Source organism: Manis pentadactyla, chromosome Y (assembly GCF_030020395.1).
Source record: "Manis pentadactyla isolate mManPen7 chromosome Y, mManPen7.hap1, whole genome shotgun sequence".
Taxonomy (NCBI): domain Eukaryota; kingdom Metazoa; phylum Chordata; class Mammalia; order Pholidota; family Manidae; genus Manis; species Manis pentadactyla.
The window spans coordinates 6,546,209-6,572,572 of NC_080039.1; the positions used below are offsets into that span (position 1 = coordinate 6,546,209).

General features: G+C 40.2%; 1 long non-coding RNA gene across 1 annotated transcript in view; it reads right to left on the reverse strand.

Moving 5' to 3' along the window:
• The window catches only part of LOC130682167 (uncharacterized), a 42,925-nt gene extending 17,315 nt beyond the window's left edge, over window positions 1–25,610 (reverse strand). The window contains exon 1 of the long non-coding RNA XR_008995427.1: window positions 25,561–25,610. This is a non-coding gene — a long non-coding RNA (uncharacterized LOC130682167). The remainder of the gene's footprint in view (window positions 1–25,560) is intronic.
• Between the last annotated feature and the right edge of the window lie 754 nt (window positions 25,611–26,364).

A 26,364-nucleotide genomic window follows, 5' to 3' on the forward strand; every position in this document is an offset into this window, starting at 1 on the left:
GGTAAGTGGTAGTGTGTTCAAGGTTTTGATGTCGGTGCTGGTAAGGGTTAAGGCATAGTTTTGGGTGTTAGGGTTAGTGTTACTGTTGAAGTTAAAGTGATCTTCTCACAGAGGTGAAATTTCAAACTTCCCTTAACCATACAAAGATCAGTGACTGAATTGGAAAACAGGATACCCATACCTTTGAACAAAACATTCCAGGGTAAATCTCTATATGATAATTCAATTGAAGGGGTAATCAATTTTCATAGTTTGACTTCAAACCTATATATGCTCTTACAGATTAGTAAGACCTGAACCTAGGGTGAGTAGCAATGGGCCCACATCAATATGTTTAAATTTTTGGGTTCTTCTCAATAATTCAGGCAAAAATATAGTGCTTTAACATTCACAGTTCTAGTACCAAGCTCTATGACTCAAACCATAGACCCCCCTACACCTTCACAAGCAGCAGGAAAACATGGTGGAATATCTACCTAACTCCTGATATATTTAAATCTATTTCCCTTATTCTTCCTATTTGGCTGGTGAATTTTGAGGATGCTAGTCATGCCTAGAAAATCATGGCAAATCTTCTAAATCAAATGATGACCCACTTGTTACTTTCTGCCACATGAACCTCACGTGGGATTTGAGTCGTATTTGTCTGCAACGGATTTTCTCGCCTTGTGACACTGAATTTTGGAGGCAGGGTTGCCTTTATGTTGCTTGTTGCCCTCTGCATTGTTCATGCTGAGCTGAATCCATTCTGACATTGCCGAATATCCCCAGAGACAAAGTCATCCATGGTTTTTGAGAAAGGGGGCATTCTGGCATAACTTCAAGCAATACCACAGCCCTTACCTAGATGAGAATTACTGATGGACAAGTCCAGCATTTGAGACCCCCTTTTTGCCAAAAAAATGGGTTTCTCCAAAGAAGTATCTAACAGAATGCCCTTTCCTAAATATTCAATGTCACAATCCAGACCTGATGTGAAGATCTGTTGCTAGTGTGTAACATATTTTAAAGATTTCCCTTGTCAGGTAAAAGCTTTTGATAAGGAGGTTAAAGGACAACCCCAACTGATATCCCACTAAAACAGCTCTTTTGTCTGATCATGAGGTCTAAGAAGTGTCATGCTCCACTTTCAGTACAAAGCAACAAAATTCTCCCCTCACTGATGACAGGAAATGCAGTTTTCTGGAAATAATGGTTTTTTTTTCCTACCCCAAGTCTATGTTGGTGATGCCAAGAAGCCTAATCAACACAGGTTCCCAATCTGAGGAAAGGTTCACCCAGGATGCATATCGGGTGCTGGCATATGTGACCTGTGCAAGGCAGCAGAAGCAAGAGAAAAGAAAGACACTCAAAAACAAAACCAAAAATGACTCCTTGAATCTGGTTAGAGCCCCAAATACTAGGAACAAGTATTCTGTGGGAAACCTTGCCTTTTGGTTTTTACCCATATCTAAGAAAGGAATTATGTGTGCATAAATGTGAGACTACTAAGACAGCCATGTACCTATAGGCCATACCCAAGCAACAAAATAATGTTTCTGATACAGCCTTAATGGCCATGGTTGTTTCTTTCAATTCCTAAGGCTCCAGGTGAGGGGTCAGGGTGAGAGACAAAGGTTAGGTTTCATCGGCAATGGTTAGTGTTTTGATAAATGTCATGGATTCCAGTTCAGTTTGAAAGCTTTGTGTTCAGTGGGAGGTGCCACAGTTCAGGTTGTGGTTCATGTTCAAGGGTTAGACTTTGAGGTTGAGGTTTAGGCTCAACTCTGGGGTCTGTTTCTGGGGTTAGATTTCATGTTCTGAGTTTGGGATATTGCATCTGGTGTCCATGTTAGGGGAAAGGGGTATGGTTGGACTTTGGTTTGGTTTACAGTGAAGAGATAATTATGAATGCAGTTATAGTAGAGGTGAGGGTTAACACAGGGCTTCCACTTAGCTACCAACCACCATTGAGGTGTGGATCTGTGTGAAGGTGAGGATGAGTGTTTGGTTACCACTATGCGTGGGTTTAGGGTTAGCTTAAGGGTTATTTTGAGAGTGACCTTACGGTTCTCTTAAGAGTTAAGGTAAGGGGTTAAGTTAGGAAAAGGGCTAAGATTGTCTACCAGTTAACAAAGAAGGGCGAGTGACCGTGATGTTAGGGTTTTGCGCTTGTGTTAGTATTAAGTTTAAGGTTAGGTGTAGGGTGATGTTATGGCTTTGGTTAGAGTAAACATAAGTGTTTAGGGCTAGGGTCAATATTCAGTTTTCCACAAGGTTAACAGTGATGTGAATGCGAGTGTGAGGGGTGAGGTGTATTGTGACTGTGAGTGTGAGGGTGAGGATTAGGGTACAAATTGAGCATGCCTATCCCCATTTTTCTTGGGGGAATGCTGGTCCCACAGATGGGTCTTCTGCTGTTCCTCCCACAACCTTGCCTTTTGTAGGAACAGAAACATGGCTGCAGGACAGTTCTGGAGAAAGACCAGCACTCACGTTGGCTGGGGAGGATCTGAATGGCTTTCTCTATGAGCCATATTGGTCACCACAGCCCAAAGCACACACAGATGTCTTGGATCTGGTTTACATTTTCTCTATGGCTGCCAGTGTGTGGAGCACCCACTTCACCACTGACTTCCCTACAACTGAAGTAGAAGGCTCGGAAGTTGGAATATGCTCTACTCACCAGGCAGCCTTTCTCTCTAGGAAACAGTCGTCACACCTGGCATTTTGATGTCCTATACTTAAGGCAACACTGTTACACATGGAAGTCCTCCATACCAGAAGTAAGCATCCACTGCAGAGCCCTAAGAGACTGAGGTTGCTGGAGAGGATAACTAGATCTGCCTTCAGGACCTGGGGCCTCACCTGTGGGTGCAGTCCTTGGCAATGCGTATGTGACAGTGCTGTTGAGTGTAGAGCAACTGGAACCCTAATCCAAGGAGCCGGCTCCTGCTTAGTGTCCTATATGGGCCATAGAGATGCAGCTCAGTTATTACCCGAACATACTGAGTTTGTTCTCCTCTTGGACTGACTTGTACATATATTGCTAGAAAAACAGGGGCACAAGAAGAACTCCAGATGACCCATCTCTGAGCCCAGTGGTCCTTGCTGCATAATAGGATGAGAATGCCCAACCTGAAACCTAAACATGTACCTTACACTCATCCTAACCCCAAGCCCTCACCCTCCTTCCTCACCTTCACCCACACCTCACTGTTAGGCTGGAGCTAACCTGTAGGCTGAATGTAACCATAACCACTTATGCTGTTTAAAAGAAGCCATGCCTTTACAATACAACTAACCTTAAACCTAACCTTTACTTGGGCCCTAAACCATAATCTCACTCACCCACAATTCACTGTTCTAAGAAAGACAGACAGCACTTCTACTAGCCTATTACCTAACACTAACCCTAAACAAAACCATAACTTATCCTACAACTAACTCTTACTGTAATTCTAATTCTAGACACAGCCCAAACTCTAACACACATCCTCAGCCTCACCCTCACCCACACATCACTGTTCATCAAAAGCTGTGCGGACCCCTATCATCACACTAAACCCTTACCCTAATGCTAATCATGATGATATCTTCACCATAAACCTAACAAACACAAACCTAGTTCTTAACTCAAAGCTGCGACCAATTCCCAAAATACTGAACTCCAGAACCTGAACTCTAACTCCTAAATGAGAACTCTAGATATACACCAGACCCTGTCCCCCAAACCCTGAACACCGACACTAAGGCTAACTTTTATCATGATCTCTGATCCCTCCCAGTGAAGCCAAAGACCGCAAACCAAAGTGGAACCCTGGACCCATTATGAAACCTTACCCCAGTCTCATAGCAGTCAACTCTCACCATCACCCCTCACTTGGACATTAGGAATAGAAACAAACAAACATGTCCTCTGCAGACTCAAGTTTTGTATACTGAATGATTGCAGAAGAATGATTATTAGGTTCCATGGATCTACCCTTGAAGTACATGGTTTTCTTTGTAGTCCCACCTTTATGCAACATGATAGTGGTTAAAACAGAAAGGAAATACTTTATGTCAAATCTCTGTTCTTACTAGACTGGGCTCCAGATAACTGAATTGAGGTATTTTGAGTTTGTTTATGTATTTATTCTTTTATCCTGCTTCTCCTGCATGCATAGGTCTCAATTGCCATGACCTGATCTGTATTTCGAGTGAATCTTTTCTCAGACTGAGAAACCTGTGTTGATTAGGCTACTTGTAATCTTCAAACATTGATGGAGGAGACACAAACAACCAGTTGTCTCAGAAAACTGCTTTCCTGTCATCAAAGAAAGTTTTCTGCATTGTTATCAGTGTGGTGGCATGACACTCCTGAGTATCCACGATCCTTTTGCCAAAACAGCTTTTTTTTGTGGGATATCATTTGGGAACTCTCTTGAAGTCACTACTCATCAAATATTAGTTTCTGATGAGGGACAGCTTTAAAGGTATTACACATGAGCAACAGATATTCAAATCCAAACTGGACTATGGATTTAACTGATAGAGAAGTGCACTCTTTGAAGTGCAGCTATAAAATACTCAATTTCCATGCAAGAAAGGGATCTAGAAGGTGGATTTGTCCATCAAGAGTTGTCATCTGAGTAAGTGACAGAGCATTGCTTCCACTTATGCCAGGAAGCCTTCTGATCTCCAACTCCAGGACTGTGGAACTCAACCATGGTTAATTTTGCCTCTGGGTATATTTTGCAATGAGGGAATGCATGTAGTTCACCATATGCACTACAGAGCAATACGCCACAGAAAGAGTATTCAGTTGCCACAATTCAGTGTCAGAATGTTACAAACCCAACTGAAGACAAACAGCTGAAATTTACAGGTGGGGTTTATTGTGCAAGGCAGTATCAAGCGACTCATCATTTTTTTTGAGAGGGCATCTCTCATATTTATTGATCAAATGGTTGTTAACAACAATAGATTTCTGTATAGAGGACTCAATGCACAATCATTAATCAACCCCAAGCCTAATTCTCAACAGTCTCCAATCTTCTGAAGCATAACAAACAAGTTCTTACCTGGTGAACAGTGCAAGGGCAGTCATATCACAGAAACTTTCAGTTTTGATCACGCATCATGAACTATAAGCAATCAAGTCAGTTATGATTGTTTGATTTTGATACTTGATTTATATGTGAATCCCACATTTCTCCCTTATTATTATTATTTTTTAATAAATGCTGAAGTGGTAAGTAGGTGCAAGATAAAGGTAGAAAACATAATTTAGTGCTGTAAGAGAGCAAATGTAGATGATCAGGCCTGTGCCTATAGCTAAGTATTAATCCAAGCTTGATAATGGCAAAAAAACATCCACGGATGCAGAAGATTTCTCTCAGAACAGGGGGGTGAGGTTCTAAGCCTCACCTCTGTTGATCCCCAATTTCTCACCTGATGGCCCCCCTGCGACTGTGCCTGTCTTAGGTTGTTCCTCCCTTGAGGAATCTTACCTGTCTCTGGCTAACCAGTCATCTTCCGGGGCCATACAGGGAAATGTAAAGTTGGTAAGTGAGAGAGAAGCCTTATTGTTTGAAAAGGTTAGCTTTTTACTTCTTTTCAGTTGTATGCCTTGTGGCTTCTATACCCTGCATTTGTCTTGAGGTATCTTTATCACTGAAGAATTATGATACTTGGTAATTTTCAATATGTGGCACGAATTCTACTAAAGGATTGTGATTAGGAAGGAAGAAGAAAAACTATAGAAGTAGCAGACGGAAGAAAACATGGGAAGATTGAATTTTTCTTTGACATATCTTCTTGTAGAATAACATAAGGATATATAGGTTTTAACAAACTACTAATTAAATTGTGTACACACATTAACAGAATAGGAATACAGACACATAACAAAAGCAGACGTACAATTACCAGCCATCTCCAGTGAAACCAAGAAAACCAGTTAGGTACCCTAGGCATCTGTGAAAACTTAACAATGATATGATGGATATTGTCTAACTGAATTTGAATAGTTTGAGAAAAATCAGACAAATTAAAACAACACATTCCTGGGAACTGTTCACATTCCATATGTTCTTTAACAGTAGATAGTCTATAGTCACATGATTTTGGAACACTGTGACTTGCACTTCTCCTAATTCTTGGTTGAGTTCCGACAGTATAGATCCAGTCAAATTTGTTGTTTTACTGTATGCACAGGCCAGCTTAGATATCTCCTTCTTCATTCCCATGGCAAGTCCAGGAACTGGTGGGATGAATGCAGCTACAACTGCAACAGCGCCAGGATCTTTGTTGAAGATTTTTGATGATCATCTTCTGGAATGACTCTTCCAGAAGATGTTGATGTTGGAAGTTCTTCTTCATATCGTATCTTAATTCGTTTTCTGGGTAGCCATGTTAGGCTTTGATCCTCTGTATAAACAGAAACAAACCCTTTACCCACACTTTGGTACGACCTTTATACCATTGTGAAGAACTTATTAGAGATCATCACACATGAACTGCTTTTTTTTAAGAGAAAGAAATATTATCAGTAAAATGTACTTCCATTGCTGATCATCCGATACCCTTTAAAAGATCCATATTAAGGATATGTAAAGTATGCCTTAATTATTGATTTGCAGTTAATTTTATCCTATCAGGGAGTAATCCCCCCTTTCTTGTTATCATTAATCTACAATTACATGAAGAATATTATGTTTACTAGGCTCTCCCCTACACCAAGTCCCCCCACGAACCCCATTACCATCGCTGAAGTGACTCATCATTTGATTTCAGAAGATTTGCCATTATTTTCCAGGCAAGACCAGTGTCCTCACAATTCTCCATTTAAGTGGAAAGAATATGAAAAATAGATCAAATGAGATCTGGAAGGATGGACATATTCCACCATGTTCTTCTGCTGTCTGTGGAGGTGGAAGTGTCCATAATTAAATTCATGTACTTGGTTCTAGAAATGGAAATGTTAAAGCAATTTAATTATTGCCTGGATAATTAAGGAGGAACACAGTCTAGCAGAAACCTTGATTCTAGTTACCTGTTAGTAATTGTAGGCTTAGGACCTACTAAACTTTAAGAGCATACATACTTCTGAATTCCAGAACTATGTAAATTGTTTATTAGAAAATTAATTCGCACATCAAAATTTCTCCAAGAAAATTTTTCCAAAGTCATGGATATTCTATTTCTAAGTTTAGTAATTTACTTTTCTATGTTTAAGGGTAGTTCACTTTGAAATTTCATCTCAGTGAGGTCATTTATAATTTAAGCTGGAGGTAATTTTCCACAGTAGACGATTCCACTTGCTCTAAAGATATGCTTAATTCTATCCCTAAGCCTAACACCTACACTAACCGAAAAACAAACCCTCACACAGACATTACAGTAACTATAACCCTAGCCAGTAAACCTGTCCCTAAAGCTAACAATGTACCGCCTACCTAACCATAATAATAATACTAACTTTAATCCTAAACACTATCTCTAACCCTAACATCAACCCTAAACCTTAAAACTTGCCCTCAAAATGACTCCAAACTCTTGAAGCCACAAACACCACCATAAGGCCTGAAGAAGAACCACAAACCTGTACCCTGAATCCCTGAACACAAACTCAAAACTTACCAGCTACAACAGAACCCAAACACCAGGTCTGACTATGAAACATGAAAAGGACATATGAAATATAACATATATTCCTGAAACCAAGCGGAAACTCTTACCCTACATGTCCTCAAACCCTTTCAGCTACCACTAGACTCTCACCATCATCCCTGACAAGGACTGAAGGGTATGTATCTCTGTGTGACTGGATGTATTCAGGAGGTGAGGAACATGTGCTGGGGGTTCTTGCATTTGGATGTACCTTCAAAAATATCTTCATACATGTGCAGGACCCTCCGGTGTTCACTATCTGAGATGATGCAGTTCTCAGGGCTCAGCAGTGGATGCCTCCAAGGAGAAGGACTTCTGGTATGGAACACTTGCATGAGCAGCAGTGTTATGATAGGTCCATGACATCAGAGTGGTGACTGTAACGATGGTTTCATAGAAACAGGTTTCTTGTTGAACAGGGAATTCCCTCTTTAGGCCCTGGGGCCTCAAGTGTGGATGCAGTCCTTGGTGAGCTGCAGGCTGATCCTATTGGTGGCTATAGAGAAAATGGAACCCATATCCAAGGCGCCTGGGTTTGCTCTGTGCCATGGTGATCCAAATGGTTCACAGGGAGAGCCATTCAGTTCCTGCTCATCACTGGCAAGTGTGGGTTTTGCTCCTGGGCTGTTCTGTATCCACATTCTTAGAAACACAGGGGTGCAGGAGGAATGCCAGGTGACCCAACACAGAGTCCAGCATCCCCATCAGCAAATTTGGAATGATAATTGTCATCCTGAGCCTGAAACCCCTAAGTTACCCTCAACCTAATCCTCTCCCCTCATCCTCAGCCTCACCCACACCTCACTGTTAGCCTGGAGCTAAACTGAACGCTGACCCTAAGCTTAAGACTCACCCCTCATGTGAACTCTAAGTGAAGCCATAACATCACCTTACACCTACCCTTAAACTTAACTGTAACCCACACTCAAAACCTTAACTTTACAGTCACCCACAGTTCAGTGTTAGCCTAAAAGCAAACTTAAGCTTTCCTAACCTAGAATCTTAACCTAACCCTAACTATAATCATGACTTCCCCCTAAAGCTCACCCTTAAACTAACCCTGATCACAGTCATAGCCCAAATGCTAACACTCATCCTTTCCCTCCCCCTGACCAAGAATCGCTCTTGGTTGAAAGCTAAAGCAAACATTTACTCCCACACTAAAGCCTTACTCTGAATTAAACCATAATGATAACTTCATTGTAAAAGTAGCCCTAAATCTAACCCATCACTACTTCCAACCTGGACTCCTGATCTGAAATCCCAAACCCCAGAATTCAAACTCTAACCACTGAACCAGAATCCCAGATTGGAACCAAAAAATGAACCCCAGAGAAGACAAACATGAAGATGAACCCCTGAAATCAAACCTCAAACTGAATCCTGAACACTCTCTCTGTATCCAAAACCCCAAACCTGACAGGGAACTCCGGATATTTATCCAAACCCTAACCCTGACCTCTAAATCCTAACCATCCACTTTTACCCCTCACCTGGGGCCTTAGGAATCATGAGAAACAACGATGTCCACTTCAGAGCATGGTTTCGTATTATGAGGTACTGCAACCTAACCATTATTTATTTCCTTGGATCTGCTCTTTTGGTTCATGTCTCTCTTGGTTGTACCACCTTTATGATCACAAGATTTCCTTGCAGGATCCTGGTAAACAAAATGAATTTCCTATCTTGCACAGATCTCAACTGACAGCAGCTGATGTGCATCCGAAATGAATATTTCTCAGATTGAGAAATTTGTGTTGATTAGGCTTCTTGCAATAATCAAACACTGACTTGGGCAGACAAGCAACTGGTCATTAGAGAAAACTACATTTCCTCTTGTCAATATATGGGAAAATTTTGTTGCTTTGTATTGAAAGTGGGGCAATGACACTACTGGGCTTCATGATCCTTTAGGGAAAACAGCTAATTCAGTGGGATATCAGTTTGGAGCTGTCCTTTAGTCCCACCTCATCAAATGTTTGTTCCTGAAAAGCGATAACTTTAAAATGTGTTTCACACTAGTAACAGAGCTTCATACCTGATCTTGAGTACAGAACTGAATTGTTAGAAAAGTACGTTCTGTGAGTTGCTGTTGTGGGGGAATCCATTTTCCATATCAAAAGGGGGTGTGCAGTGGGTACTTTTGCATCAAGAGATCTCATCTGTGTAAATGATGGGACATAGCTTGAAGTTACATAAGGATTTCTCCTATTCTCCAACTTTGGGGTGGTGTAATTCCAGCACAAATAATTTTGCATGTGCTGATATTTGACAATGTCCAAATGTATGCTGGTCACCAACTACAAAGCACAGGGCAACAAGGAACAGAAAAGACTATCCTGCCACCAAAATTCACTGTGAGAAGTTGAGAGAACCTAATGTAGGCAAACTGAGCTCAAACATCCAATTGGGATTCAAAGCACCAGGCGGTATCAGCTGGTGCATTGTTTGTTTAAAGATTTGCCATGCTGTTCAAGGAAGTACTGGTGTCCTCAAAATTCTCCTGCCAAGTGGAAAGAATGGTCAAAATAGACCAAAACAGATCTGCAGTCAGTGAGATATTCCATCAGTGAGATATTCCATCATGTTCTTCTGCTGGCTGTGAAGGTGTAGGGGTCCATGATTCAAGTCATGTAGCTTGGTCCTAGATCTCTGAGTGTTAAAGAAACTGAATTCTTTTCTGGATGATCGAGAAGGAAACCAGCCTATAAGAAATCTTGATGTGAGCCCATTGTCGCTCACTGTAGGCTTAGGGTTTACTAAACTAACAATATATAGAGTGTGAAATCCAGGACTATGAAATTTGGTCACCACAGCAACTGAATTCTCTCAAGTAGATTTATCCTGGAATAGTTTGTTCAAATTATATATTTATATATATATAATGTTTCAAATCCAGTCATTTAGTTTCCTATGGTTAAAGGAATTGGACCTTGAAATTTCATCTCAGATCATCTCAAAATTAGCTTAGAAATAGTCTTTGCCATTTATGATTCCTCTCACTCCACGGCTATCCCTCACTCCATGGCTAAGTCTAACATTTACCCTAAACTATAACCCTAACCCTGACACATATCTCACTGTAACTCAAACTCTAACCCATAAACCTAAATCAAATGCAAACCTTAAACCTCTGTCCTAACACTAAGTGTAGCACTAATCATAATTCTAACCTTCAATGCAAAACCTTAACCCTTAAATGCAGGTAGATATTGAAACCCTCATTGTGAAACCCTGAACCACAACGCTCCACTGTAATCTCAGAATCAGAAAGTCAGTTGTGAGCCCCAAAACCCTGTAAACATACACAACACCTAATATTGCTACTGATCCCAAACCCCAATCCAAAATGTAAGCATGACACTGACACCTGAACCAATCAGTAAAACACTGAATCTCAATCTGAAGCCTAAGCCTGCAAACCCAGAACCCGGAGGCTATCCCCTAACTCTCACCCTGATCCCTACTGGACCGGATAAATCAGTGCCTGTGTGGCTGGATGAATGCAGGAGATGTGGAACTGTGTTGGGGATTAACACACTGGAATGTTCCATGGCAGAGCTCTCCATGCATGTGATTGAACACCGGAAGTTCAATGTGGGAAATGATGCAGCTGCACAGGGATCTGCAGAGGATGCAGCCACAGGGTAGCAATCTTGGTAGGGAGGATTTGCATGAGTGTCAGCATTACCATAGTTCTGTGACATCACAGTGGTGACTATGATGATGGGATCCTAGAGATTGAGGCTGCCCAGTGGGGAGAGCAGGAGAGCACTTCCAGGCCTGGGGCCTCAGCTGTAGGTGTGGTCATCAGCAAGGTAGGGCTGCAAACCCTGTTGGCTTTAGAAAAAATGGAAAAGAGAGCCAAGGGCCCTGTTAGAACTTTGGAAACTGCTGACCCACATGCTTCCTAGAGAAAGCAACTCTCTTTTTGCCCTGACCCTAGCAAGGGTGGATCCAACTCCTGGGCTGTCCTGAAGCCTCATTCTTAGAAAATGCAGGGTTCCTATGAACACCAGGCAATCCAACTGGTGCCAGCATTCCCCTTGGCAAAATGTAGATGATAACGTTCAACCTGTAGCCTAAACCTCACCTTACCCTTGCCCTAAACTTCACTGCTCACCCCTCACCCTCAGCCTCACCTGCACCTCACTGTTAACAGGAGCTAAACTGAATAATGACCCTAACCTTATCCCGATATTCTAACTCTAACTGAAGCCATACAGCCATACCTTAACTCTACTCCTAATCCTATTATTACCTTAACTGTTCCAATAAACACTAACCTCACTCTCATGCAAACTTCACTGTTAACTGAAAGACAAAGTTAGCTCTTCTCCTAACTTGACCCCTTCTTCTTACTCTAACCATAACCATACCTTCACTATAAATGTAACGCTTAACCTAATCTTAATTCTAGATGTAGCACTAACCTTAACTCTCACCCTTTTTCTCACCCTGATAAACACCACAAAATTGGTCAAAAGCTAAACTGGACCCTAATGCTAATACTCACCCATTACCCTAACTCTAACAAAACAATCTCCTCACTTTAAACTTAACCCTAAACCCAACCCCAAGATTAACCCCTAACATGCCTGAGTTCAACCCAAACCTGAGCCCCATATCAAATACTCAAGCACAAAACCTAAAACTTGAACACAAGCGACAATGTAACTCCTTACTCCCACAGTAAACTCATACTCCTCAAACTGAACTGGAACCCTGGATACTTTTTTTAACTCCTAAACCTTACCCTGGATGCCTAACCTTTGACCCTCACCATCAACCCTCAGGTGGAGCATTATAATTGAAATACACAGCAGTGCTAATTGAGACCCCAGATGCATATGCTGAAAGCCTGCAGCAATGAAAAATAACATTGTTCAGTTATTTATATCTGCACTTTAGGTGAATGACTCCCTTGGTTGTCCTGTCTTTATGCATACATGACTCCTTTGCAGGATACCAGTAAAAGCAGGAAGGAAATGTTTCCAGAGAATCTCTGTTCCTAGTAGTCTTGGCTCTAAGACAGTTGAAAGGAACCATTTTAGCTTTTGTTTTCATGTTTCTTCTATTCTCTTGCTTTTCCTGCCTTCTATAGGTCTCAATTGCCAGCAACTGATATTCATCATGAACGAATCTTTTCTCAGACTGAGAAAGGTAATATCATAAGTATTCTTGCAATCTTTAAACACTGATTTAGGCCAGACAAAAACAAACACTGGTCACTCTAGAAACTACTTACTTTTCCTATCATCAACAAAAGGGAAAACAGGTTGCTTTATACCAAAGGTGGGAGCGTGACACTCCCTACTATTAATAATCCTTTGTACCAAATCAGCCATTTCAATGGGATATCAGTTGGGAGCTATCCTGTAGTCTCTCTTCATAAAATCTTTGTTTCTGACAAGGGAAAGCTTTGAAATGTGTTACATTCTAGCAACAGATGTTTGCATATGATCCGCAATATGGGATAGAACATTTTGAAAAGTGCCTACTGTGAGTTGGGTCTGGAATGTAGACTTGCCAATCAAGAGTTCATCAGTGTAAGGGATGGAGCATTGCTTGCAGATATTTCAGGATACTTGCTGTTCTAAAACTCTCGGGTGGTGGAACTCAAGCACAGATTATTTTGCCTCTGAGGATATTTCTCAATGTTGAAATACAAGCTGCTCAGCACATACAATGCAAACAGCAACAAGAAACAAAAAAGACTATCATGGCCTCAAAAATCAGTGTCAGAAGTTCAGAAAACACCTGCAGACAAACTCAGCTCAAGCTTCTGGGTGTGCTTCATTGTGGCAGATGATGTCAAATGGCTCATTGTTTGATTTACAAAGATCTGTTACAAGTTTCTAGGTAGGACAAGTATCCTCATATTTCCCCACCTAATTGGAAAAAAATGAACAAAATAGACAAAAACAGATCAGGAGTTAGGGAGATATTTCATCATGTTTTCCTGCCAGTAATTATAAGGTGTCCATGATTCAAGTCATGTAGCCTGGTTCTAGAGCTGGAATGTTAAAGCAAGTGAATTCTTCCATGGATGATGGAGAAGGAACCCAGCCTAGCAGACATCTTTATGTGAGGACATGGTCACTCTTTGTAGGCTTAGGACCTACTAAATTGTAAGAGCATACATAGTTTTGAAACCAGGAAGATAAAAATTGGTTACCCAAGCACTGCATTCTCACTCAGAGATATGAACAGGAATATTTTTCTCAGATATGGAAAGTCTGTTTCCAGATTCAACCATTTAGTTTCCTATGCTTAAAGAAAGTTCACTCTGAAATTTCGTCTCGGTGAGAAGATCTCCTGTAAGTTAGATTGGAGATAGTCTTCCCCATTAACTGATTTTCTTTGCTCTAAATCTATCCGTAAGCCTACAACTTATCCAAAACCATAAATATAACCCTAAGTCAAACAGTAGTTGTAACCTGACCCCAAACCCAAGAATGAACCCTAATCTTATCCTAAATCTCAGTTCTAACAGTAAGCCTAACGTTAACCCTAACCCTTAGTCTGAACGCTAACCCTAACCCTTAGTCTGAATACTAACTCTAACCCTAAATGTCAACCAATCTTAACTCTTACCAGCACCCTGAAAATAACCACTGAATGCACAAACCCCAACCCTAAGCCCTGAACAAGAAAACTGATTCTGAAATCTGAACCCGTGAACACAAACTCAAAACCTAACCAAACTCCAGTTCTGACACCTAAGCTAGTAACCAACACATGAACCCCACACTAAGCCCTGAAACAAACTTCACAGCTGAACACCCAGCTACCCGGAACACTGAGAGCTAACCCTTGACTCTCTCCTTGATGCCTGACCTTGACCCATCTGAATGGATCCCCAAGTGGCTGCATGGATGCAGTAGCTGTGGAACATGTCCTTCTGTCTCATGCATTTTGTTGTGCCAAGGCAGAGCTCTCCACACATGTGACTGAACCCCTGATGTTTGCTGTCTCAGATGTTTTAGTTTTTCTGGGCTCTGCAGTAGATGTGTCCAGTGGAAAGCACTTACTGTGTGTAGGACTTGCATGAGTACCAGTGTTCCCACAGATCCATGATGTCACAGTGGCGACTGAATCGACTGTAGCTTAAAGAGATGCTGGCTTGTAAGGAGAGCAGATTCCACCTCCAGGGCCTAGGGCCTCAGCAGAAGGTGCGGTACTCAGTGAGGTGGAAGTTGTTAACCCTAGCCACTGTGGAGAAAACAGATCCCAGACACAAGGCATATATATATATCTCAAGGAAAAAGGCATTCAGTTCTGTGCCCATCCGAGTGAGTGTGGGTCTTGCTTGTGGGTTGTCCTATAGCCACGTCCATTTGAAAGGCAGGGGCACATGGGAACACTTTAGCCAAGTGTTCCCCTTCACAATTTTGGGACTGGAATGCACTATGTGCAGCCAAAACCTCACCCTCACCCTCAACCTTATCTTCTCCCATCACCCAACAACCTCAGCATCACCCACATTTTACTGTTAGGCCGGAGCTGAAATGAACACTGACCCTTACCCTTTATGCTAACTGAAGCCATAACTTCACTGTACACAAAACCTTTAACTTAACCTAAACCCTAGTCCTAAATGCTATCATCATTCTCAATGACATTTAACTGTTAACCAAAAGACAAACTCGAATGGTCTATTAACCTAACCCCTTACTTTAAATGTAACCAAAACTGTGCATTGCCTGCAGTGCACCATAAAGCAAATCTAATCTAAGACCTAGCCTTAACACTATACCCATCCTCACCCTCACCCACACATCACTGTTGATCAAAGCTAAACAGAACTGCTAATATAAACCTATCCCATTATCCTAACTCTACCCATAACGGTATCTTCATCATATACCTAACTCTAAGCCCAACATTAGCCATTTTCCTAACCTGGAAGCTGGACCATGAAATCCCAATCACATGAACCCAAACTCTGACCTATGAACCAGAATGCCAGAGATTAATGAGATCCTGAACAAAAAACTGTGAACCCAAACACAAACTCAACTCATGAAATCGAACCCTATCACAAACTTTGGTTCCTCATAATGAACCTGAACCATTCAAATAGAAGGGGCACCCTTTACTCTTTTGTGAACTCTACCCCTTACCTGGAAGCCTAACTGTTGACTCTCATCCAGACTCCTCATCTGGAGACTTAGGAATCAAAAGAAACCGCCTTGTCCTCTTCAGAGCCCAGTAGCATATGTTGAGGGGCTGTATCAATACCATTATTTAGTTCCTTGGATATGCCCTTCGGGAGAATGACTCTATCGGTTATCTCACTCTTATGTACACATGCTTTCCTTGTGGGATTCTGGTAAAAATGGAAACGTAATTTTTCCTGCCAAATCTCTGTTTCTAGTAGACTAGGCCCTAAGCTGGTTGAATGGAGTCATTTTGGGTTTTGTTTCTGTTTCTTCCTTTCTCTCATTTCTCCTGCCTTGCATAGGTCTCAGTGCCAACACCTGATCTGCATCCTGAGTGAGTGTTCTCTCAGACTGAGGACCCTGTGTTCATTAGGCTTCTTGCAATATCCAAACACTCACTTATGGTAGACACACAACCATGAGTCCTCCCAGAAACCTACTTCTTCTGTAGTCAACAAAGTGGAAAACTTTGTTGATTTCTTCAAAAGGTGGGGTATAACACTCCTTAGGCTTTATGTTCCTTTTGCCTAAATAGCCATTTCAGTGTTATATCATTTGGGGTCTGTCCTTTAGTCCCCTTTCATCAAATGATTTTTCCTGAAGAGGCACATCTTTAAAATGTTTACACACTACCAAATCATCTTCTCATGTGATCTGGATTATGGGATTGAATTTATAGAAATGTGAATTATGTATATTGGTACTCTAAGGAAGCCCATTTTCCATGTCAAAAATGGGTCTGGACAGTGGACTCGTAAATCAAGAGTTCTCCTCTGGGTAACAACCCAGAATTGTTTGCAGTTATGCCAAGAAGCATCCTGTTCTCAAACTACGGGGCTGCAGATCACAAATATGGATGATTTTGCCTCTGGTGATATTTGGCAATGTCAGCTGCATGCTGTGCAATATCTACAATGCACAGTGCAGCAAGCAACATAATCAACTACTGTGTCCCAAAAATTCAGTATCAGAGGTGAGAAAACCCACTGCAAACTCATCTCAAAAATCCAGATGGAGTTCAAAATTGCAGGTGGTATTAAGTGGCTCATCATTTTATTTAATAATTGCCATAATTTTCAAGGTGGGACTAGTGTCCTCACAATTCTCCAGCCAAATAGAAACAATGGACAAAATAGACCAATATAGATCTTCTGTTAGGGAGATATTACACCATATCGTCCTGCTAGCTGTGAAGGTGTAGGGGTTCCTAGATTCAAGTAATATGGCTGGGTCCTAGAATTGGGAATGATAATCAACGGTATTACTGCCTGGATGACTGAGAATGAACCTTTCTAGCAGACTTCTTGATAATGAGCCACTTGTCACTCATTGTAGGCTTAGGACCAATTGTAATGTAAGAGCACATCTGTTTTTGAAACCAATAGTATTAAAATTCATTTCCCCAGCAATTAAATTCTCACATAAAAACTTGTCCTTGAATATTTGTAGAGCAAAATGTGTATTATTTCCCAATTCACTCAGTTTTCTATGTTTGAGGCAAGTTCATGCTGAACTTTCATCTCAGTGAGAGGACCATATAAGTTAGCTTGGAGATAGTCTTCCACATTATTTTATTCCCCTCACTGTAAAGCTATGCTTAATTCTATTGCTAAGCCTAACAGTTACCCAAAAGCATTACACTTACCCTCTTACGCACGTCACTGTAATCCTAGCTCTAACTCATACCCTACCAGTAAATCTATCCTTAAACCTAAGCCCTAACACTAAGCCTAATAATAACTTAAAGAGATCAAGATTGAATAGAGAGGAGCCAAGTTGGTGGCGTGAGTAGGGCAGTGGAAATATCCTCCCAAAACCATATGTATTTTTGAAAATACAACAAACACAACTATTCCTAAAAGAGAGACCAGAAGATACAGTACAGAAGACAGACTACATCCACACCTGTGAGAACCCAGCACCTCACAAAGGGGGTAAGATGCAAGCCTCGGCCCAGCGGGACCTGAGCAACACCCCTACCCCAGCTCCCTGGAGGGAGGAGAGGAGTCAGAGCAGGGAGGGAGGGGATCCCAGGACTGCTGAATATCTAGCCATAGCCATCTGCACCAGGAGTGCAGGCACATGTGAATGGTGTGCTAGATACTAGGGAAATGGAACAGTAAAACCTGCAAGCGGGTCCCCGCAACTGGCACCCCTGGGACAAAAGAAAAGTGAGTGATTTCTGAAAGTCTTGAAGGGACAGGGGCCTAACAGCTGGACAGAACTGTCCCGGTGCACACTGTCCAGCAGCTGGGAATCCCAGGGAACTCCGGACACCCTAACCTCCTGTGTGGCAGCACAGCTCAGAGACCCCTCATTGCGATAAGCAGCCTTTTCCGCCCATTCCCCCTCCAGTGGCCCTGCAATAGCAGAGCAGCAGCCTGAGGCTGAACACACCCAAAGCAATGGCACGGAGCTTACTCCACAGCGGCCGGGCAAGTATCAGAAAGCCCATCTGTGTGTAGGTGCCCAGCACAAGCTGTTAGGGGTCGCTGTTCTCCCAGGAGAGGAAGGCCACAAACTAGAAAGAAGGGACGTTCTCCCAGCCGACACACGTGTCAACTCCCCACAACTACCTCTATCACCATGAAAAGGCAGAAGAATTTGATCCAGACCAGAATCACACAGACATCCTCCCCTGAGAGGAAACATGGGGAGATAGACCTAACCAATCTTCCCAAAAAAGAATTCTAAGTAAAGGTCATAACTATGCTGATGGAGCTGCAGAGAAAAATGGAAGACCAAACCAACAAAGTAGGGAGGGAGAGTACAGAAATTAAATAATCTCTGGAAGGATTCAAAGGCAGAACGGATGAGATGCAAGTGGCCATTGATGGAGTAGAAACCAGAGAACAGGAACGCATAGAAGCTGACACAGAGAGAGATAAAAGGATCTCCAGGAATGAAACAATATTAAGAGAACTGGGTGATCAATCCAAAAGGAAAATATCCACATTAAAGGGGTACCAGAAGAAGAAGAGAGAGGAAAATGGATAGAAAGTGTATTTGAAGAAATAATTGCTGACAATTTCTGCAAAGTACTGAACAAAATGGTTGCAAAGACCACAGAAGGACACAGAACTCCCAACAGAAGGGACCGAAGGAGGACAACACCAAGACACATAGTAATTAAAATGGCGAAGATCAAGGACAAGGACAGAGTATTAAAGGCAGCTAGAGAGAATAAAGGTCACCTACAAAGGAAAACCCATCAGTCTATCATCAGACTTCTCAACAGAAACCTTACAGGCCAGAAGAGAATGGCATGATATATTTAATGCAATGAAACAGAAGGGCCTTGAACCAAGGATTCTGTATCCAGCACGACTATTATTTAAATATGAAGTAGGGATTAAACAATTCCCAGACAAGCAAAAGTTGAGGGAATTTGCCTCCCACAAACCACCTCTACAGGGTATTTTAGAGGGACTGCTCTAGATGGGAGCACTCCTAAGGCTAAATATATATCAGCAGAGAATATAAAATCACAGCAAAGCAGGCAGACCAAACCAAATACTAACTAAAGGCAAAAACTAAAATCAACTACTCATGAAAGCAGTCAAAGGAAACACAAAAGAGCACAGAATAAAACACCTAACATATAAAGAACAGAGGGGGAGGAATGAGAAGGGAGAGAAATAAGGAAGCAACAGACAGTGTTCATAATAGCTCAATAAGCAAGTAAAGTTCAATAGTAAGATAGAAAGAGGCTAACCTTGAATCTTTGGTAACCATGAATCTAAAGCCTGCAATGGCAATAAGTACATATCTTTCAATAATCACCTAAATGTAAATGGATTGAATGCACCAATCAAAAGACACAGAGTAATAGAATGGATAAAAAGCAAGACCCATCAATATGCTGCTTACAAGAGACTCACCTCAAACCTAAAGACATGTGCAGACTAAAAGTCAAGGGTTGGAAAAAGATATTTCATGCAAACAACAGGTAGAAAGAAACAGGTGTTGCAGTACTTGTATCAGACAAAATAGACTTCAAAACAAAGAAAGTAACAAGAGATAAAGAAGGACATTACATAATAATAAAGTGGTCAGTCCAACAAGAGGATATAACCATTATAAATATATATGAACCCAACACAGGAGCACCAGCATATGTGAAACAAAAACTAACAGAAATAAAGGAGGAAATAGAAAGCAATGCACTCATTTTAGGAAAAAAAAGAAAGATGACACAAATAAGCAAAATCAGAAATGAAAAAGAAGTTACAACGAACATCATTGAAATTCAAGGAATTATAAGAGAATATGATGAATTATAAACCAATAAATTGGAAAACCTAGAAGAAATGGACAAATTCATAGAAACATACAATATTTCAAGGCTGACCCAGGAATAAAGAGAAAATATGAACAGACCAATAACTAGTATCAAAATTGAACTGGTAATAAGAAAACTCCCAGAAAATGAAAGATCCAGATCAGATTCCTTCATGTGTGAATTCTACCAAACATTCAGATAAGCTAATTTCTTAAAGTATTAAACAAACGAAAAAGGAGGGGTGAATACTTCCGAACTCATTCTATGAGGTCAGTATCATTCTTATATCCAAACCAGACAAAAGTACTACAAAAAAAGAAAACAGAGCAATATCCCTGATGAACATAGATGTAAAAATCCTCAAGAAAATAGTAGCAAACCACATTCAAAAATACATGAAAAGAATCAGTCATCATGATCAAGTGGTATTTATTCCAGGAATGCAAGAATGTGTAATATCCATAAATCAATCAATGTGATACACCTCATTAACAAAAGGAAGAATAAAAACAATATCATCATCTCAATAGATGCTGAAAAAGAATTTGACAAAATTCAACATCTAATTGTGATAAAAACTTTCAACAAAGTAGATATAGAGGGACCATACCTCAACACAATAAAGGCCATACACAACAAACACACATGTACATATGCAACAAAAACATCATACTCAAATGCAAAAAGTGAAAGCTTTTCCTCTAAGATCAGGAACAAGATAAGGATGTCCATTCTCGCCGTTTTTATTCAACATAGTACTAGAATTCCAAGTACCAGAATTCCTAGCCTAAAATGGACAGTGACTGACTGTGAAGGGGTATTTGGGGGGGGCTTGGTGAAGGGGGGAGCCTAGTAAACATAATGTTCTTCATATAATTCTAGATTAATGATACCAAAAAAAGCAAGAGCTAAAAATTTTTTTTTCTTGTATCTAGGAAAATTGGTTACAATAAAATCAGTGTAAAGAGGTTTCAAAAAAAATGGGCAGAGGACATGATAGACATTTTTCTGAAGGAGACATACAGATGGCCAACAGACACATGCAAAGATTTTCAACATCACTAGTCATCGGGTAAACAGAAATCAAAATTGCAATGAGGTATCACCTCACAGCAGTCAGAATGGATACTATCCAAAAGAAGTAACAAGTGTTGGTGAGGATGTGGAGAAAGGGAACCCTCCTACACTGTTGGTGGGAATGTAAATTGGTCCAGCCACAGTGAAAATAATGTGGAGCTTCTTCCAAAAACTAAAAATAGAAATACCATACAACCCAGCAATCATTACACTTCTGAGAATTTACCTGAAGAGAACAAAATCACTAATAAGAAAAGATACATGTACACCTGTGTTCATTGCACCATTATTTATAACTACAAAGATATGAAAGCAATCTAAATAAATGAATGGATAAAGATGTGCTACATATATACAATGGAATAATACTCAGCCATGAAAAAGATGGAGCTCTGTCATTTGCAACAACATGGATGGATCTAGAAGGTATTATGCTAAGTGAATAAGTCAGTCAGGGAAAGATAAATACCATATGGTTTTACTTATCTGTGTAATCTAAGAAGCAAAATAAACAAAGAACAGAGAAATAGACCCATAAATATGAACAACAGACTGTTGTTACCATAGGGAGGGCAGTGGGGGGATAGGTGAAGTAGGTGAAGTGGATAATGAGGTACAAACTGCAAATTGTAAAATAAGTTAGTCACAGGAATGGAAGCATAATGTATAGAATATAACCATAATACAGTAATGTCTTGGTATGTCCCTATGGTAACAGGAACTATACTTACTGTGGCAAGAATCCAGTAATATGCATAATTAGCATGTAACTGAAGCAAATACAATTTTATTCAATTTTAAAAAGGTAAAAAAAAAGAACTGAGGACAGGAACTCAAACAAGTACATGTACACAAACGTTCATGGCAGCACTATTCACAGTAGCCAAAAGGTGAAATCAGCCCAAAAGTTCATCAGTAGATGAATGGAAAAATAAATGATGGTATATACAACACCAGAATTATATCCAGCCCTAAAGCATTAAAAAAATATCATGTGGAAAACATCCCATTCATAGAAGCAATAAAAATAATGTAATACTTTGGATCAAATAGAGCAGAAATACGAACGTTGTCCCAAGGACAGAATGAAGAGTTGAATAAAACAGGGAAACTTCATGCATCTGAATGAGAAGGCTCAGGGCTCTCAAGATACCAGTTATTTCCAAACCAACTGATAAATCGAATAAAACTTTACTTTCTTTAACCTGACAAATTGATTTTTAAATTCTACTGAAAGAATATATTCATGAAAGAAAGATAAATGTTGAAAATTAAAGGAACAGGCTACTAGATACTAAAACATATTTTCAAACTACTATAGTTTAGGAAGTTTGCTGCCATCCTTGGAATAAAAAATAGATCACTGGTCCAGAACTCCATAAAACCGAGTTTACCATATGCTAAGTGAGCAAATGGAAGAGGTGGGAAGACTAATTAAATAGTCTAGAAACTATTGGCTAAAAATTAATATACCAAAATTAATTCCAAGAGGATTAAGTGTTTAAATGGAAAGATGAAACCACAATAGAACTAGGAGAAAATATGAGTAAATATTTATGTCATATCATGGTGAAGAAAGTCCAGGTAAACATAAGTCCAAGAGCAGAAATTACAAAGTGTAAGATTGCTGGATACATTTGACTAAGTAAGAGTTTAAAAAAAAAACTGTATATGAAAAATTGAGGAAAACATTTGTGAAATAAATGATGTTTCCAATATATGAAAAGAGCTCTCATAAATCAGTAAGAGTGTAATATCTCAACAGAAAAATATAACAAGCAAATGAACAGAAAATCATCAGAATATGAAAAAAATCTTTGTTTAATAATTTTATTAACAATTAAAAATACAAATTATAACGAGTTTTCCAAATGGAAATATTTTTAAAGTTATAACAACTTAGCAAGAATGCAAGCAAATGGGCATTGAAGTTCTCTAATTTGGTATGAACTTTCTGGAAGACAATTTCACATTGTGCATCAACAGTGTTCAAGATGTGCCTGGGTATTGACCCAAAAATTCTATGTTTGGGAATTTCCCTTAAGGAAATAACAAAAAATCAGAGGTGGAAAAAGAGCTTGTAGCTTTTTATGATGTTTAACAAGTATAAATTTTTTAAAAGCCACAGAATGGAGTATTATGTAGCCACTGAAATAGTGTTACAGAAATATGTTTCTGGCATCTGGAAAGATGTAGATGTATTCAGTGAAAAAAACCTGTTTTTAAAATGATATGTGTAATACCGTTTTGTAAAAATCACACCATCTTCACAACCACACAATAATCTATGAACCATGTTTTTCTCTGGCCATTGGAGATTGTGGGCACTTTTATCTCTCTCCCTTTGGGCCATATGTATTTCTTTTTTTTTAAACTGTGGTTTACCTAGGGCTAAGCTGGAGAAAGCGTCATCCAATAGTTACAGAAGATTACAAGGAGTTTTAGGGAATACGTATTTATTCTTTACCAAAATACACCATGCCTTTGAAATAAGAAACTCATTATTGAACTTAAAACGTTTTCCTGAATAAAAGAAACAGCAAGTAAATAGTTCTATGTACCTCATTTGTACATTTGACAAATTTTGATGTCATAAAACAAAAGAAGAACAATCTATCTGGAAAAAAAAGATTCTGGTACAGGAGAGAGGTTGGAAAAGTGTTAACGTTGCTTGGCTGCCTTATGTTAAGCAGAAGTCTTAGTTGGAAATGGCGAGCCCCTGACTCAAGCTAGCTGAGCAGGAAGGAGGATTCAAGGACACTGAAGTACTTCAAATAACTGAGGGAAGATTGTCCAAATGAGCCCTTACCAAGGGCCAGGAGTGGGGTGTGCACAGTGCTCGACCTGCAGCAAGCAGACACACAGTCCTGCCCTCCTGGAGGCCAGGCTCATCACAGAAACTTTCGGTTTTGCTCATACATTATGAACTATAAACAGTCAGTTCAAATATGAATACTCATTTGATTTTTATACTTGATTTATATGTGGATACCACATTTCTCTCTTTATTATTATTATTTTAAATAAAATGCTGAAGTGGTAGGTAGATACAAGATAAAGGTAGAAAACATAGTTTAGTGTTGTAAGAGAGCAAATGTAGATGATCAGGTGTGTGCCTGTAGACTATGTGTTAATCCAAGCTAGACAAGGGCAATAAAACATCCACGTATGCAGAAGAGTTCTCTCAGAACGGGGGAGTGAGGTTCTAAGCCTCACCTCTGTTGATCCCCAATTTCTCACCTGATGGCCCCCCTGTGACTGTGCCTGTCTTAGGTTGTTCCTCCCTTGAGGAATCTTACCCGTCTCTGGCTAACCAGTCATCTTCCGGGGCCATACAGGGAAATGTAAAGTTGGTAAGTGAGAGGGAAGCCTTATTGTTTGAAAAGGTTAGCTTTCTACTTCTTTGCATATATATGCCCTGTGGCTTCTATGCCCAGCATTTGTCTTGAGGTATCTTTACCACTTGGAGGAATTATGATACTAGGTAAATTTGATATGAGGCATGAATTCTATTTAAGGGTTGTAATTTGGAAGGAAGAAGAAAAGCTATAGAAGTAGCAGGCGGAAGAAAACATGGGAAGATTGATTATTTCTTTGACATATCTTCTTGTAGAGTAACTTCAGCATGTATAGGTTTTAAACTACTACTTAAATTGCGCACACACATTAACGTAATAGGAGTACAGTTATGTAACCAAAGCATATCTGTAATTACCAGCCATCTCCAGTGAAACCAAGAAAACCAGTTAGGCTCCTTGAGCATTTGTGAAAACTGATCTATGATATGGTGGATATTGTCCAACTGAACTTGAACAGACTAAGAGAAATCAGACAAATAAAAACAACCCATTCCTAGGGACTGTTCACATACCATACGTTCTTTTAACAGTAAATAGTCTGTAGTTGTAAGATTTTGGAGTGCTACAATTTGCACTTCTCCTAATTCTTGTTTGAGTTCCAACAGGGTAGATCCAGTCTAATTTGTTGTTTTACTGTATGCACAGGCCAGCTTAGATATCTCCTTCTTCATTCCCATGGCAAGTCCAGGAGCTGGTGGGATGAGTGCATCTACAGCTGTAGCAGTGCATGGATCTTTGTTGGGGATTTTTGATGATCATCTTCTGGCATGAGTCTTCCAGAGAGTGCTGATGTTGGAAGTCTTTTCAGATCGTATCTTAGTTCATTTTCAGGGTAGCCAATTTAGGCTTTGATCCTCTGTTTAAACACAAACAGACCCTTTGCCTACACTTTTATATGCCCTTTATACCATTGTGTAGAACTCATTGGAGTTCACCACACAGGAACTGTTTTATTTTTTTATCATTAATGTACACTTACATGACGAATATTTTGTTTACTAGGGTCTCCCCTATACCAGGTCCCCCCTATATACCTATTTACAGTCACTGTCCATCAGCATAGCAAAATGTTGTAGAATCACTACTTGTCTTTTCTGTGTTGTACAGCCCTCCCATTTCTCCCACCCCCCCATGCATGCTAATCTTAATACCCTCCTTTTTCACCCACCCCTTATCCCTACCTACCCACCCATCCTCCCCAGTCCCTTTCCCTTTGGTACCTGTTAGTCCATTCTTGAGTTCTGTGTTTCTGCTGCTGTTTGGTTCCTTCACTTTTTCCTTTGTTCTTATATTCCACAGATGAGTGAAATCATTTGGTATTTCTCTTTCTACGCTTGGCTTGTTTCACTGGGCATAATACCCTCCAGCTCCATCCAAGTTGCTGCAAATGGTAGGATTTGCCCTTTTCTTATGGCTGAGTAATATTCCATTGTGTATATGTACCACATCTTCTTTATCCATTCATCTATCGATGGACATTTAGGTCGCTTACAATTCTTGGCTACTGTAAATAGTGCTGCGATAAACATAGGGGTGCATCTGTCTTTCTCAAACTTGATTGCTGCATCCTTAGGGTAAATTCCTAGGAGTGGAATTCCTGGGTCAAATGGTAAGTCTGTTTTGAGCATTTTGATGTACCTCCATACTGCTTTCCACAATGGTTGAACTAACTTACATTCCCACCAGCAGTGTAGGAGGGTTCCCCTTTCTCCACAGCCTCGCCAACATTTGTTGTTGTTTGTCTTTTCGGTGGCAGCCATCTTTACTGGTGTGAGGTGATATCTCATTGTAGTTTTAGTTCACATTTCTCTGATAATTAGCGATGTGGAGAATCTTTTCATGTGTC